Consider the following 12,107-nt stretch of genomic DNA (forward strand, 5'->3'; position numbering starts at 1 on the left):
ACGCGCCAAATTCCTAGCCGCGGGCTCGAGGAGTCACACTCGATGCGCTTATTCGCGCAGTCGGAGGCGCCGATGCACAAAATGATTAGGTGACGGTTTGAGAAGTCCGCGCGCGATGTGCATGATCGCCGAGTCGGAGACTCCCTATGCGCGAAATGTTAAGCCGCGTTTCTGAGGATTGCGTGCGCGATACGAATGTGTCACGAATTCGAAACACAGACTGCTGAAAGGCTTAGCCGCATGTCCGAGGATTCCGCGCGCGAATCTTGGTCGTGAAGTCCGCGTCGTCGATGCTCGGAATGCTTAGCCGCGAGCCTGAAACGTCCACAAGCGTAGGGATCGGCCACGCTACTGCGATGTCCGCGTAGTGGAGACATCAAACTCGCGAGGTGCAAAGAGCCGTGCAGACGACGCCAGTGCTGGACTAATGGCGAACCGCTCTGGAGTCACGTGGCGGGCGCGGCCAATCGCAGACTCCGGCACGACCCTCAATCATTTGCTTTTTGTGCGCTTGTTTCTGTATGGAAGAGATCGCTGAAGCGGCAGATTTGAAGACGGAGAAATGCGCTTTCCAACGAGACCAAGATGGCGGCTCTCGGTCACGCCGTTCCGGAGATATTGTGACGTGAAAAACGCTGTTCTTTCTTGATTTCCGCGAGATTTTTCGCCACCTTGGCTGATAAAACGAATTTTTTAGAGCACTTCGAAGTGGTTTACAGTGATGATATTTGGGTATGTATCAGATAGAAAAAGGGTTATAGAAACTGAAAATGTTATTTTCAAAAAATCGAATTTTTGGACATTTTTCGCGATGTAAAACCCGCGTCCCCCCTTAAAGCTGTTTTCTCGCCCTACGCACTGATAAATAAATTTTTTTCGGGCACTTTTAGTGTGTTTTCAGTCAAACCATTTTGATACAATGTAGATTAGGCATTGCAGATACCGAAACGCGTCGTTGCCAAAAATCGATCTTTTTTGCGATTTTCGCGATCTGATCCCCGCATCCCCCCTTAAACAGTAGTTTCGTTTTAAAAGTAGTAAAGTCAAATCCCCGACTCAGCAGCCATTGAGCATAATGTGTTTTGTATCCGCATAAACCGTACCAGCTTATTGTGCACGCATCGGTTGAAACGTAGCGATTCCACTTTTCGGCGCGCGAACACGGCGGTGTGTCGTCTTTATCGGGCGGCCCGGTAGAACAACAAGCCTCAGAGATCGAAACAACGGCCTCCAAGTGCCCTGTGCATTTGCATGTGAAGCCACATTAACATCAACATAATTTCAACGCCGTGCCAGAGAGCGTTGTGGTGTCATGCTAGCGAGGACTCGCGTCATGCCGAAGCTCTGTTAAAAAAGACGCCGGATGCTCAGCATAGAAGAAAAATTTGACATTGTCCGTTCTCTCAAACGTGACACGAAAAAGTCGGCGCTGGCACGCGACAGGGATCTGCTGTTTACTACGGTGTGTGACATTTGGAATGCGAAGTTGCTCGGCAGCGCTGCTGCGACTGTGAAGAGATGTTGGCTACGAGGTTCGTCCTTTCGCCATTGTTGCCTCTGTTGTTGCCGAAGTGTCGACTAGTGACAGTGATGAGGATGACATGGAAAGCGACAGCACGGGCGATTCAGGCCCGACAGTGGTAGAAGCTGCGCGTTACGTCAGCCTCATGAATGCAATCGTCGCGACGAGAACAGGGGCGCGATAACTTAACTCTATTCCAAATGAAAAGTATTCCAAACTCCGGCACCCGGCAATGAAAAAGGCGCCCCGGGACTTCTGCCGCACTACTGCGCGCGTGCACGGAGAATACATAACGCCAACGAGGAATCTGCCTTGCGAGTGTTTGCCAAGAAGAGGGGGCTGGCTGAAAAGCTGGCACGCAGCTTCAAGTAAGTTTGAAGCGGCTGTCATCGTGCTAGGCCGCCACGGCATCAAACGAAAATAACACTTTTGTCGTGCGAAGTGAATAAATACTGCATGCTTTTCCCATTTCATCGCATTCTCTCTGAGTTCTGTTTTCGACAGGTAAGTGGGCGATCTCATGCTATTTCGGTTACAGTACTACCGTTTAGTATGTACTTCTTCCGAGCTCTGGCCAACTACGGTTTAACGAGGTTTCACTGCAGTTAATAGGTGCATTTGATTCGCTTGCACATGTTCCTGAGGTTTCTGCACGGCTAGGATTGCCACTGCAATGTCTTGCACTGTCGGAGAAGCATACAGTTTCTCCAGTGCCATGACAGCAGGCAGCGCTTCAGTAAATATGGTCCTGTCGCTAAATGGCATAGCAGCTTAAAATATGACATTAAGGGGGGACGCAGTTTTCGCATCATGAAAAAGGGTCAGAATATACTTTTTTTAATGTGACAATCACATTTTCAATTTCCATAACTCTCTTTCTATGTAATTCTAAAATATCATCACTGAAAACCATGTATAAGGGCTCTAAAGAATTTGTTGTATCAACCAAGGTGGCAAGAAATATTGTGTAAATCACAAAAGAACAGTGTTTTTCAAGAGACAATATGCTCAGAACAGCGCAACCAAACGCTACGATCTTGGCCTCATCAGAAAGCATATTTCTTCACCTTCAAATTTGCCACTTCAGCTATCTCCTCCGTGCAGAAAAAAGTTAAGAAAAAGCATATGATTGAAGGTTATTCCAGAGTTTCCAATTGGCTTTGGGCGCCACGCGACTCCAGCATGGTTCGCCATTGGTCTGGCGCTCGCTCCGCAGGCAGCTCATTTCACCTCGCAAGCTCTCGGCAGTCTCCGTAATCTTGACGAGTGCAGGGGTGGGACTCCTGCACTAATTTCGCCATTTTGATACAAACGAAACTTCTTTCACCAAGCTGCACCATACACAGAACCTTGACTGAAATTGCACCACGCTGCGCCAATACAGCTTCAGCATGTGTGCTCCAGCAGTGGCCACGGACATTGAGTGCATTCTTTCTCTGAGAAAGAGTGCAGTCGTTCACATTCCACATACCGCAGGATGGCGCCTCCCGCACAGTTAGTAATTTTCGCACTTGTAGCACTGAACTTTCCGGCAAGCGGCCGGCATGCGCGACCGCTCCTGGCTGTTGTCGCTGCTGTCGGGATGGCTAGGGCGGCTGTATTTAGGGAGTACACGGTTGAGTGGGCCGAATGGCGTGGTGCTCCCTAGCTGAGGTGCATAACAACGAGAAGTAGAACATATAACGGTTTCCAGCAAGTGCGGACGCGAGCAGAAGACGTAGAAACGGACAGGACAACGTTGGACAGAACAACACCAGTGTTGTCCTGTCCGTTTCTACTTCTTGTGCTCGCGTTTGTACTTGCTGGAAACCATTATATGTTCACCATGCACCAACTGGCCTAGCAGACTACTCTACTAAACGAGAAGTAGGCTGAGGGCGCTATGGCCAAACTAGATATTAGGGAGGTGCGCACTGCAGTGGGTTCAGTGGGGAGGGCGTCTCTGTCCCCAGGGCCTGTATAATGTAAAACTATTCCAGTCTGTCTTTATGCTCGTATGGGGGAGGACTGAGCCATTTGGACCTCTCACAAATAGCTAATGGCAGATTTAGAATAAAAACAGATTGGAATAGTTTTGTGTTACACCGAAAAGTTAAACATTAGGTGCTTTGAATTGCCCTGGTCTATTATGTAAAAATGGCTTTAAAAAAGTCCGCAGTTTTGCCTGAAAGGCGAAGCATCAATTGCGATAGCGAATTACTAGATAGGTATACGAAGTAAGGATAGCACTTTTATCAGTCATATGAAGTTGTAATCATTTGCTTACTAACTAAATTAACAAGCATGGTGACATGCATGCACAAGCAAACTGGAATACATCTCACTCGATTACCACGTGCACTCGCTGTCAATATGCTTTAGCGAGGAAGCACGGCAGTAGCAGCAGGCGAATTGACTTTCGTGCTGCCTCATGCCTCAACGCGAACAAAGCGGTGAGAGCACAGCCCACACGAAGCTATCAGCAGTCCGCGCATGCACTCTGTCCCCATTGCAGATCGCTTTCAAGATAGGGCTCCTGCGGCCAAGCCATACGCAGCAACTGCAGGAGCAGTGCGAGCCCCCCCCCCCCCCCCCCACATCACATCCTCCATTGCTTTGTGCGTGTTGAAAGACAGTGTGCTTTTTCCTCGCCTTCCTCCCTTACGCACGTGAGATTGAGCCGCCATTGTCGGCTCACCCTTGCATGCTTTCACTCATGCATGCTGCATATGGCGTGCAACGACGATGTTATCAACCTTAGAATTTATACGGAATATCATGGTGACCCTGCTGCCGCCGGCATAAATGTGCCTGGAGTGTCCGTATAGTTTTTATCGCAATAATAATCCACAGTAGTTCATAACTCTGGCTTCACTGTACGGCATGTTGGTGAATCACATCTTCAGGCACGTCACCCACACTGTTGAGACATTAAAGAAAAACGTACTGTAAAATTCTGAGCAAGCACCCCCCCCCCCTCTAGCAAGTGAAAGTTACCGGCAAAGTGGGGGGGGGGGAGGGCTATTGGGCTACCCGGAACGGCACCAACATTCAAGATGGCGACAACAAAATTTTCTAGCAAGAAAAAAAATTGCAGTGGGCATGGACTTGTGATGTTCTATTTAGCACAAACTTTATTAATACAAAAATTAGTGCTGTTCATCACTCTCAAAACCATCGGAAGACTCAAAAGTTGGCAGCATTCCGCTTGCAGTTCATGGTCAAATGTTTAGCACTAACGAGAGTTCCGATACAAATAGAGCTCGGCTGCAGTGCATGGCTACCGACGGCTGACAGTGAACCACAGCTTGGCCATGCCTGCATTGCGCCTGCATGCCTGCATTGCACCGCAAATATCAGCATGTTTTCTTCTTCATGTGAAATTATTGCGAGAGGGTAAAGCGGCAACGATGTTCATAAAACATTGCTGCTTGGGAGCATCGGTGGTTGGTTCTGAAGCATTGTTTGCTACAGATTCTAAGTGAACCGGAAAGGCCTAGCGACAATATCAGTGGTGAGCGATCGCGGCAGTGAGCATAGCCGCGACCACGCCTCTGTTGCTGAGTGTCCTTGTAGCTGTGCCGCAGGGAGATCCTCTATACGGTGTGACAGCAGACCTCGCCTTTTGCTGGCAAGACAAGACCGCTGTCGGCCAGCCGTCAGCAAACTGCAAACAGCGTGTGGCGAGTCACCGTGCCACTAATGGGGATGCGCCCTAAAAAGAAAAGGGGGAGAAAAAGCCAAAAAATAAAGATACGGAAGGTTCCTTTTGTAAACTGTACATGGCAGGCCAGTGTTTGCAGTGCCTGATAAGGGGGCGGAGCGAGGGCTTTCCTGGAATGGCACGGAAGCTTTTTCGGCAGTGACATTGTGGCATATTTAGTACCACGCTTGCCAGCATTCCCCAGCGCAGTCTGCGCGGGCACTATCGGCGCCATTGGACACTTGATGCGATGTTTCCATATAACACGTTCGATCACCGCAACCTCGACACAGCACACAAAGCAAACACCACTGCGCTGTCACGCCGGCACCAGTCGCACAAACTAAAAATGTGGCCTACTCGCAGCGTCGTGCACGAAGAAAGAAACAAATAAGCTGCTGGATTGCATTGACATAGTCAAGTGTTCGACGAAAACTCGTCTGGCGAGCAAACATAATGGTGCCAAAAAACGTGCACTCGCCAAGAATAAAATAAAGATAATGAACCGATGTTTCGGGCCCCGTACGGGTCCCTTGATCACAATGAAGATGTAAGCATGGGCGCGCAGCTATTTATGGGTGAGGTGGCGCAGTGTTCGGGTGATGCTCCGCCAGGGCGTTCGCGGCTGTGTAGCCCTCAAGCGCCGTTAAAAATTTTAAATTTTTAGTATTTTGTGATATACAAAATACCCTGCAAGGAGTGTGACGTGTCGTACATCGGCGAGAGCGGAAATTTTAAACGGCGCTTGAGACAACACATGAATGACGTCGCCAAGGGCCACACAGCCGCGAACGCCCTGGCGGAGCATCACGAACTAACCGGACACATCATTGACTGGGACTCGGCAGCCATCATCGCAAAAGAAAAACACATATCTGCCCGTTTGCATTTAGAATCATTTCACATCCAATCAACTAGACACACGATAAACAGGACGCGGGGTAATCTTCCCGAGATATACACCCGAACACTGCGCCACCTCAGCCATAAATAGCCGCGCGCCTATGCTTACATCTTCATTGTGATCAAGGGACCCGTACGGGGCCCGAAACGTCGGTTCATTATTTTTATTTTATTCTTGGCGAGTGCACGTTTTTTGGCACCATTGCATTGACATGGCTTACTAAGCTGAGACCGGAAGTCACTCATAGCCACTCTACCGAGTCAGGCAGAAACGATGATGATGGGCGGGGATTTTCAGTAGCGCCACCTCGTGGGGCAGCAAGGAGGCTCAGTTCAAAACAAAAATGGCATTCAGCAAGTTGAACCATGTACCGGTCAGAGTCAGTGGGGGCAAGTGCCATCGATCGAGTTAGCTCAAGGAGTGTCCGAAAAATCAGACGAGAGGTTGCAAGGTGTCTGAACTTTCGGCAGTTATAAATTATGGTCGATGGGGAGAATGGCGGTGCCGCGAAGCAGACCGAATAATCGAGCATGTCCGAATTTTTGGAGTCCGGAAAATCAGTCAGCGACTCTACACGGCAAAAGCATCAGTTGCGTGATTTCTTCGGAATTGCAGGAAGCTAGGGCAATACCCATAAAATGGTGCGTTTCCTCCGTGCATTGGTTTTTTCCATCTGCCCGATTTTTCATGTTTCCACGGTCCTTTTGCACTCAGAAACAGTGGATGTTGACTGCATGCATTGCCAATACAGTCGATCCCGGATATATTGAACTCGAAGGGGATCGCGAAATAGTTCGATATATCGATAATCCGTAATATAAGATATGCGTGTCAAAAGCTTCTCTAGCAACTCCACACATCTCAAGGCAGTTTCCCGATGTCGTGACTAACAGGAACTTACCGATCTGTGCCTCCAAGGCGCGTAAAAAAACAAAAACACAGCGTGATAACCAGAGCTCTTTATTTCGGAGGAAAAAAATCTGTGACCTTTGCTTGCTTTTTCTTCTGCACCATCAAGTTCATTAAGCTGTACTCAAGCTTATTGACAGTGTACAAATGAGAAAGGCCAGCTCCTTCCATTGTGCCACAACAGCGGCGAATGACATTGAAAACTGATGCAAGTTCAGCTGCAGTGCATGGTGCTTGGTCCTCTTCGTCGGAACCTTTGCCGCTGCTCAAGTCTGCGTCCTCGTCACCAATGATGTCAGCCACAATTTCCGCATCAGCGCGATCCGCTACAGCTTGCACGCCGTCGTCAGCGCTGATGTAATCGTGTGCTGTAACGCTGCCTGGGAATGCCGAGAGCTCGCGAAATTTGCTGTCCAGGTATCCAGCGTCATCGTCTTCACTGTCAAGACATCCGTCGTCTGCAGCTACCACAAAGTTCGTTCCCCCCCACGTTCACACACGCGCACCAGTTGCACACAAAGCACGCACTTAAGTCCACAACAAATTCAGTCCGTCCCTGCCCAAGTTCACATATACGTGCACCAGTCTTGGGCACCAACACACAGGCAGTCACTCAAACAAAGTCTGACAAGGAACACGGCACAACACTCACTGCACCGCAACAAGGAGCACATTTTATACCTGTGTTAATGAAACATGTGGACTGTCTCCCAAATGTCACAACGAGGCCCCTAGCCGTGGCATTTCGAAGACAGAAATACGCTCTACACTACAGAAACAAAATCATTGAGCCACGGAGGCCGTTTTCTGTCACGATGAGGACGCGTGCGTACCTCAGAACTTTGGGGGTTGCGATGCGTATCGGTTGACTTTAAAGACCCAGTCGTCCCACTACTATTTCCCTCCCCCTGGTTGGACAATTGAATGTGGGTGTCGCTCACAGCTGGAGAGGGTTGCCCAGGAAGCTCCTCTCGACGTCCCAACAAGTCCTGGGAGGCTACCGATTCCCCCACAGAATCAGAGACGACTGCTGACTGTGTAGACTCGGAAGTGATACAGTCAGATGAACTACTTAGCTGATGCTTATAACTATGAGAAGACGATGTCACTAGAGACGAGTCATCGGAATGACTATCCAAGTTTGAATATGAGTACAAAAAGTCTCTATCACTTGTACACAATGTACTATCTACTGAATCCTTTATCACTAGGGTTAACTTAGACACATGCCACGTCTTCCCATCACTGAGTAGAAAAGTAGATTGTCCTACCTGGGCCTTAACTGTACGAGGTTTACTGTACTTAAAAAATCCTTTCCTGTTAAATCTAATTCTGACGGTGTCTCTCACCTTGACACGAGTTGCCTGAGCGCCTCTACGTTTGTCTACGTACTGTTTAGTCTGCCACTGTTTCTGCAAGACCCTTTCTTGAACTTGAGGCACAAGACTGTCCTGATCCCGTAGATCTACAGAGAGCCGCATGGTTCCATCCTTCTTGCACACCACCACGAGTGGAGACACCCACTCAGTAGCCTCGACGCGCTCGATGACGTCGCAGTCCTCGAGACGTCGCAATTCATGTGTGACCTGGTCACGGAGAGCCAGGGGTAGTCGGCGCAACTTTGAAGATACTGGTTTCGCATCTTGCTGCCGATGAATTCGGTGCACAAAGTTGTTGACGAGACCCAACTCGTCACTGAAGAGGTGATGAAAACCTGGAGGCATACCTGTGGGGTTCTGTACTGAAGGAAGCGATGGTAGACGACATGTCAGCAACGTACCGTTGATCTGTATGCCCAAGCGTTGTATGGCGTCTAAACCCAGCAGTGATGTTCCTGTAGTCGTTACGTGGAATGTGATGGAGCATGACCTTTGGAAAAACTGGACAGTGGCTTGAAACAGGCCTTGAATGTCGATGCGTTGCTTGGAGAAATTTTTCAAGTGCACTGTTGTTTGTGACAGTCTGTGCTGTTGACCAAAGTGCTTTCCAGAATCTTCGACCGTCATCATTGAGACTGACGCTCCCGTATCCACTGGCAGTCGCATGGAGACGCCGTTCACTACGACTGGAACTTCCAAATCTTTTTTAGTTTCAAAAGCGCTTACCGTCAAGACAGACGTGGACGGCTGCCCTGCGGGAGTTGAAGACAGCGTCCCTGCGGAAGAGACGTGTTGAACAGTACGGGTTTTTCGGCATACTGATGCAAAATGGCCCAACGTTGGCAGGCGTTGCACCGCCGGTTCCTTGCTGGACAATTCCTGTACGTTGCAATATGTTTCGTGCTGCCACACCGATCGCATGCACCACGGTTCCCGGAGGAGCCATGTGCGAAATGTCGGCCCTCTTGGCGGCTCCTCGGAAAAAGTCGGTCGTCTTCATGGCCTCCCGGACTACGTTTGCCACCTTGGCGGCTCCCCGGAAGAAGTCGGCCATCTTGGCCCGTCGACGCAACGCCAAGTTGAGATGCCTCGATTCTTCGTACATTTTCGGAGCCGAACGCGCGGTTCGCTCGATGCAAGGCTTCTAACGAGCGTCCAATTTCTTCTGCCTTGTCCAGGGACAGGGTTTCGCCATGAGCCAGCAACTTTTCGCGAACGCTGACGTTCGCTACCCCATGTATAACTTGGTCTCGGATGCGCTCGTTGTAGGTTGTGCCGAAGTTGCACTGTACCGCCTTCTCCTTCAATGCGGTCACGAATTCCAGGAATCCTTCTCCCTCAAACTGCCTTCAACTGGTGAATTCGTGCCTCTCCGCCAGAACATTTGTTGACACGGCGAACAGCCGGTCAAGCCGCTGCAAGAGTTTCTGGAACTCTGACGCTGGCGGGACCGCTTCACTTGACGTTGACGCTGCGCCGGTCGACTGCCTTGCTGCCTCGCTTGACGCTGACGCTGTGCTGGTTAACTGCCTTGCTGCTTCCTGCTCCTCGTCTGCAAAGTACTTCCGTTGTCCCTCACGCCCGAGAGCGTTGACGAGTGCGGCCGCTCGTCGCGCGTCCGTCCAGTCGCCACCGCCGGCCGCTTCGAGGTGGGCCTGAAAAATTTTTTTCCATCGATGCCATGGAATTAACGGTGGCCTGGGCAATTCCAGAAAAACGGGAAGGTTCGCCGTGAAAGACGCCATGCCCGGTAGGGTGCAGGAGGCAGTGCAGAAAACAAGCCGGAGCTCGCAGCAGGAATGGGGCAAGGAAGAACAAAGGGGGGGCGAGAAGGCCTAGGCTCAAAAGCCTCGCGACGCCAAGTGTGTCGGCGGCGTTTGCTTGCCGTGCGGACATGGGAAGCTTCACTTACGAAGCCCGTTAGTTTCCCGGGGCTTCGGTCGGAACCGCTGCGGGAATCCCATCTTCGTCGCCAAAAGATGTGTCGGCAGCGGCAGGCAAGTGGGGGCCCCCGGCCAGCGAACGCTCGGCGAGCGCCGACGCAGTGAAGGAGACTCGGAGCTAACTGCTTCTGATGAAAACCGGTACGAAGACTCAGCCGACCCACAGCTGTTTATTACTAATAAAGGCTTCACACGCCAGATGACACCTCCTGATTGGTGCAAGCTCGTCACATGACAGAAGAGGGGTGCGCCATCTAGCTAAACAACTACAAAACATACATGTACGATGACACAGAGATCTGACAGGGGGCGACACTATACTACACCTGCTTTGCGGAAGCAGTTCACAATTGTGCTTTTCTTCACGTCACTCCAAGCACCAGCCAGCATTTGAATGGCTCCGAGGAGGTACACCTTGAGTTCGATTCCTAATCGAAGGTTGATTAGGAGCCTCTGCACCAGTCGTCTGTACCCAACCTTAAATGCTTTCACAATGCCTTGGTCGAGAAGCTGAAGTTTTGCCGTTGTGTTTGGTGGCAGAAACTTGAGGGTGATCTGCTCTAGTGGGCAGACGACATGATGGGCCGAACAATTGTCAAGAAGACAAACTTTGCGGCCAGACTTCTCCAGTTGGGCATCCCACGCCTGTAGCCACCCAACGAAAAAATTCTGTGTCATCCAAGCTTTCTTATTGGACGTGTCTCGAACTTGGAGGCCTTTCGCGTTCTTAAAGCAGCGTGGCGACCTGTTCTCTCCGACAACAAACGGCCGTAGTTTGCATGAGCCATCCATATTTGCAGAAAGCAAAATCGATATGCAAACTTTTCTGTTCTTTCCACCATGGCATGCAGTACCCATCAGATGCAGTCTTGTTTGGCAGCATTTGCCAAAACAGTGCCGTCTCATCTGTGTTGAATATTTGCGACGGCGAAAAGCGGTCGGAAATATTTGGCCACTCTTCGGACAACCACTTCTCTATGTGACTTGTGCTAGTCGCCTCGCTTTTGCCTGAAAGGGTCTTTCCGACGATCTGGCAAAGCAGTTGAGGTGTCGACGTTCGGCGGTGGTACAACTTCAGCAGCGAGCTGCCGGGTATCCTGTGCTGACTGCGACAACAGAATCGCTTTCGTTTGCGTCTCGTACATTTCTGCCCGTAATGATTCACGAAATGAAACTTTGTTGGACCTGCAGCATATCCAACGTCACAGTCGTGAGACTGAGACAAAATGGTGGCTGTTTTCATCATTTAAGTGCTCGTGGCCCTTGGAGCCAATCATGACTTACCATCTTGGCCACATGCTCAAACTGACCAATAAGAGTGTGTGCAGTGAATTTCTTTTTCTGTTGTTTTTTTCATGACCGCCGCGCCGGCGATGTTGCCGGCCGCCAAATAAAGAAAGCCAGAAACATGAGCTTTTGCATGATAGCAAAATGGAGCTGGCAGAGCGCGTAGTTATCAAGTTATGGGTGACGAAAATCAAGCGCGATTTGTCCCCAATTTAAGGGGGGAGGCTACCCTGGAGACCGACTTTTTAATCTTTTAAGATATCCGGATGAAAATTTCAAGGTACGTTCACACCACCACACTATGAGGAACTGCAAAGTTTCATGAAGATGTGTGTGTTAGTTCCAGGGTTATTAAGGTATAACTAGGTGGTTCATGTATATGCCTGAGGAAGAGCCTGGAGAAATCTCAGGACATCGTAGGAAGCTGAAAATAACTGTGATGATCTCTTGATAGATATCCCAGGAGGTTATAAAGCCCTTT

The 12,107-nt window shown here is 49.9% G+C and overlaps 1 protein-coding gene across 2 annotated transcripts in view; it reads left to right on the top strand.

Moving 5' to 3' along the window:
* The window catches only part of TTLL12 (Tubulin tyrosine ligase-like 12), a 363,841-nt gene that overhangs the window by 57,334 nt on the left and 294,400 nt on the right, over window positions 1–12,107 (top strand). The gene's annotated exons all lie outside the window — the stretch shown is intronic.

This window comes from Dermacentor andersoni, chromosome 10 (genome assembly GCF_023375885.2).
Source record: "Dermacentor andersoni chromosome 10, qqDerAnde1_hic_scaffold, whole genome shotgun sequence".
NCBI classification, from domain to species: Eukaryota; Metazoa; Arthropoda; class Arachnida; order Ixodida; family Ixodidae; genus Dermacentor; species Dermacentor andersoni.